Source organism: Prionailurus bengalensis, chromosome D4, assembly GCF_016509475.1.
Source record: "Prionailurus bengalensis isolate Pbe53 chromosome D4, Fcat_Pben_1.1_paternal_pri, whole genome shotgun sequence".
NCBI classification, from domain to species: domain Eukaryota; kingdom Metazoa; phylum Chordata; class Mammalia; order Carnivora; family Felidae; genus Prionailurus; species Prionailurus bengalensis.
This window is the reverse complement of record NC_057359.1, coordinates 85,772,825-85,777,764: the sequence shown is the minus strand read 5'-3', so window position 1 is coordinate 85,777,764 and position 4,940 is coordinate 85,772,825.

The window sequence follows — 4,940 nt, the reverse complement described above, 5'->3', positions numbered from 1 at the left end:
ACGGTGCACCAGGGCTGGCAAAGGCTCATAATAATGTAATTCCTTCAGGAGACAGCAGGAGGGAGTGGTGTCCTGGAATCACGGTCAGACCATCTGAAGTTTGCCATTCAGAACCTGCCAGAATGGCTGTCTTAGTGCCCAGGACAAATCTCAGGTGTAGAATACCCTGTCTCTGGGTCCTCTATCCTCAGAGAGCACTCAGGGTTACCAGGCCATGTCATTGGCTCTCTAGGGGGAGTCAATGAGGCTACAAGCCTCAGTTACCCACACAGAGCCCAATTCTTTCCATCTGAGCTTAGACCATCATACCCAGATAGCACCTGACACTTTATAAAGGGAAATATTTCCACAAGTAACATTGTAGGCAGAGAGGTGCTGGGTTGACCTTCAGGTGGAAGAAGTCGCCAGGACTCACAGGGTCTGCAGCTGCTCATCCCGAAAGTGGGGCCTTTCAACCAGAGCCTGGTGGCAGGAGGTTCCTACAGGCCACCCTGGGGAAAGGGGGACCAAGCAGCGGAGGAAAAGGACGAACTAGTAGTTTAGTGATTGAACTCCAGATGTCATTCCCATCTCACCACCAGCTTGGCCGGGGGCTGGCAGGCAAGTAGGGGTGGGTGAGCAAGGCCGGAGCATGGGGAGGCAGTTCTGTTGAAAAAGGCAAAGAGGAAGTGAGATGAAACCAGCAAACACCCCCCACTGCCTTCCCTCTACAATACACGCAAGGCGGGCATCGCTTTGCTCAACTGAGTCAGTGCCAGCGGCCTGTGAGGTCAAGAAAGCCAGAGCACCCTGGAGAGCAGGACAAGAGAGAATCGGGGGCCACTGGGAGAAAAGCTCTCCAAGGGAATGTTCCAGGAAGCCTCAGGAAATCCAGATGCAAGAATCCATTCTCAGAGCCCCGATCTCGCAAACTGAAGGTGGCTTTTGACGCTCACATTAATATTTGGAGAAGTGGAAAGAGTGAAGCTTTGGAGGGGGTAAAAAAATAACAACAAAATCCGCTGAAAACAGCTCCAGGGATCCGGATGTGCAATGAATAGAATGCTGGCAGAGACAGCCTAGTTAGGAGAAGTCACACGAAAGTAATGTGTTTGCCAAAGAAGTGTTCTTCCAAGTTGTGGATTCCACCACCTCAGTTCCAACAAAATTCTGTAAGAAACACGTCTCATAATAATATTTGTGAAAGCTCTGAAGTGGAGGGAGGTGGGCAGGCAGAAAAGGGAAGAATGTTCCCTTGGCCTAGACTTCAGATGATATGAAATGTTAGGGTTCAGGAGTGAACGGTCAAGAGAGAATTTTTGAGACATCTTCGGTGCAAAAAGGGTGGTTTTATTAAAGCACAGGGACAGGACCCATGAGCAGAAAGAGCTGCACTGGGGTTGTAAGGAGCGACTGATTATACACCTCTAAGTTGGGAAGGGGTTAGGCTAGCATAAGTCTCTAAGGAATTTGGAAGCAATGTTTCCAGGACCTTGAGGGGCTAGCTGTTGTTAGGGTAAGGTCATTTACTACTGTCTAGTAAAACCTTAGCCATGAGACCCTTCAGATGTGTATCAGTGGGCCCTATGTTTGGAGGATGATTGCTAACATATATCTTGGCGGGGGTGGGGGGGTGGTGTGTAGAGATAAAGGAAGTTTCCAAAGGGATTTTCATATGTTAAAATAGACTTACAGGATCCTGAAGATCAGGCTAATGTCAAGTTAAGGCTGCCTTTTGCCTTAAGCAAAGTATTTTTTTTTTAATTTTTTTTTCAACGTTTATTTATTTTTGGGACAGAGAGACACAGAGCATGAATGGGGGAGGGGCAGAGAGAGAGGGAGACACAGAATCGGAAACAGGCTCCAGGCTCTGAGCCATCAGCCCAGAGCCCAACGCAGGGCTCGAACTCCCGGACCGCGAGATCGTGACCTGGCTGAAGTCGGACGCTTAACCGACTGTGCCACCCAGGCCCCCCTTAAGCAAAGTATTAACATTTGAGGTGGCTAAGCTCCTTGAGCAAGGTCACTCTGCCTGTCCCAAGTACAGGTCAAGAGGCTGTAGTTCAATTTCTTTCTAAATTTCTTTTGCCTTCGTTCTCCACATCATAGAGAACATAGCCCATGACATATTTAGCCTAGAGAAGCCCAGAGATGGCTGGGAGACCGTAATGTTCTCACTGAATATTTCAAGCATGTGTGGTCCTGGGGAGTGGAAGGAGGGCCAAAGGTCCAACTCCAAGGAGGCAAACTTTATGCTCAGGATAAGGACGTTATCATGGAAAGCTATCAAAGATGCAGAGTCTCCAGAGAGGTAGCCAATTTCCACAAGCAAGTAGCAACTGGAGATTACTTAGATGGATGGCTACTGCTGTAGGACTTCCGGTATTGGGAGATGGGGAGCAAGTAGTCTGGGCAGAGCCTTCCCAACTTATGAGAGTGTAAGGGTCGTTCCCTGCCAAGTTGAGCAGTCCGGGGAAGGAGGCGGAATTCAAAATGAGTTCCCCTGATTTGCACATTTCAAAGAAACACACACACACACACACACACACGGCACCTGAAGGTGGTATGAGCCAATTGGCAGGATCCATTCTAGCTTGGAGGCTTGGGCCATACACAGCCACCACTGGGGCCCAGAGGAGTGTGGGGAAGAACAGGGCAAATCTTGTGCTGGGACACAAAGAAGTGCCCAAGGGCTGATCAGAGTGCCAAGACCAAGGCCAAAAGGGATGTAGAAATGTTCCGAGTGCCAGGACCTCACTGCCCTGGCAGCAAAGCTTGAGGTAGGCTTGTGACATAGTCATGGGGGTGGGGGGATGGAGCGGAGGCACCACAACCGCCAGCAACACCTAGCCAGCCAGGACAGATGGGAATGTCACTGTCCCCTAGAGGCTCCGTCAGACTGATTAGGTCCAAGCTCCATTAGGTCAGATGCAGGAACAAAAGAAAGCCCTAGTAAGCAACCTCTTTTGAAGATGAAGGGCAGGGGACCTATTTGTTGTCTCAGATGGGACAGGAACGGGATGCAGCTCGGCCCAAGTCGGCCGTGTGGGTGAGTGCATTATAATCCACCATTAATGTAGACGATTCTCCTCCCACCCCCTCTAGAGTGATAGTACGTTCTCGACCACCGACAGCTAGGTCAGCAGGCTTCATGATACACCTTCCGCCAAGCAGTGGACAGCAATCGCCCAGTGAGGGCTCCCGGTGAGGGTTCCAGGGCATGACCCCAAGTTGATGTGTTCTGCACGTTTCCTTCCAGGTGGCCTCTTTCTGCTATTTGTGTTCTGAAAAGTTTTGAGCTGTATTTGCTGACAAAAGGTATGCAAGTTCAGTCTGTTGTGAAAAACAAAAGGAAAACATCACAGGACGTTAAACATAAAAGTCATTCAGGCATGAGGGGCTCTCAAGGAAATGGCCCAGGAAACAGGGATGAAAATCAGCCAAGCAATTAGGGATTGTTGGTTGTCCTTTGACATTATAAAGGACATCATAAACTTTATAAGGAAGCCAGAAGGGTTCAGCCTGTTGTATGAATTACAATAGGAAGAAACCAAAGGATCGTGCCTTCAGGACAAATGAAAAGAGCCAGCTGCTGGCGGTGGCCTTTGTCAGCAAAGCAGCTCAACACAGTCTACACACCCCTGCTCCAACTCAGTGGATCTGCTTCAAGCGGTGCTCCCATTTCAAGAACCACATCCCCTCGGGATATTCCTCTAGCCCTGTCAGAGAGGCTGGCCCCAGACCCTGGACTTGGGCTGCCTTTCCAGCCTTAAAGAGAAAGCAAATCTATCGGAAGCCATTGCCTCACAAATTATCTGAGCCACGAGAGTCCAACTCCATCTTATGGATAAACCGGGACGAAAGAGGGTGAGGCACCTGCTTAACGTCATGGTCAGGCATAGGCATGGCTAGCAGTCAGACCTGAAGTCGATGCACTTTCCCCATTGAGCCCTTGATTGCCTTGGGAGTCCCCCCCCCCCCCCCCCAGCTGGCACGTGAAGCTAGTCCCTACGCAGAGCTCTCACACCGGGGTCCATCTCGTTGCCCTCCATCTCATTGCCCACTTCGCTGAACAGGAGCCCCTGTTGAGAGGGGAGGCCCTGTTTTACAGCGAGGAGCAAGGAACTCCAGCAGACTAGGAGCCAAGTTTAATCCCTGCCTGTTTCCCAACCGTGCTGCCCTCCCTGCCCGAACCTCCCAGAACACAGGCACTTATTTGCTCATTCCTTCAACCCTTATTGCTGCAGTGCCAGGTCCTGGATCCCTGCTGTCATGAAGCTGACATCGTAGGCCAGAGGGAGAGACAGTAAGTGAACACATCACTATACAATTATCAGTTAAGACACGCGCTCTGATGTAAGTGACGAATCACTAAATTCTACTCCTAGAACCAGTATTATACTATATGCTAACTAACTAGAATGTAAATAAACGATGGACACACGCACGCGCGCGCGCACGAGAAATACATACTCTGAAGGGCAGGAGGAAGTGGGAAAGGGGCCTGACCGTAGGAAGGGTTCCCTGACGGAAGGAGGCCTGAGCTGAAATCTGAGGACGAGTTAACTGGCTGGCAGGGAGAAGACGACTGGAGGCAGCGGAAACCACGCGTACGGCTCCACGCTCTGCGGCGGGAGTGAACACGGCACATCCCGGGGAGCCAAAGGGGTGCTTCCGCAGGCACGTGGGCACAGGAGTCACCAGCGATTCGTTCTAGGGGAGACCGGGCGCACACAGCGGCCCCCGACAATCAGTCTTCACCACACGAGAGAGAGAGAGGTATATAGAAATACACCTACTTCTTTCTCCTCTTCGCAGCACCGCGGTGGCACAAGAGCTTCTTGTGAAATCCCAACCTCTCAAAAGCAGCGGTTACAGAAATTATGCCACGGCAGACGTCGGCAGAGCCAGCGGGACTCTCGGAGGCCGGAGGGGCAAATGCAGAGGGAGGCCACAGCACA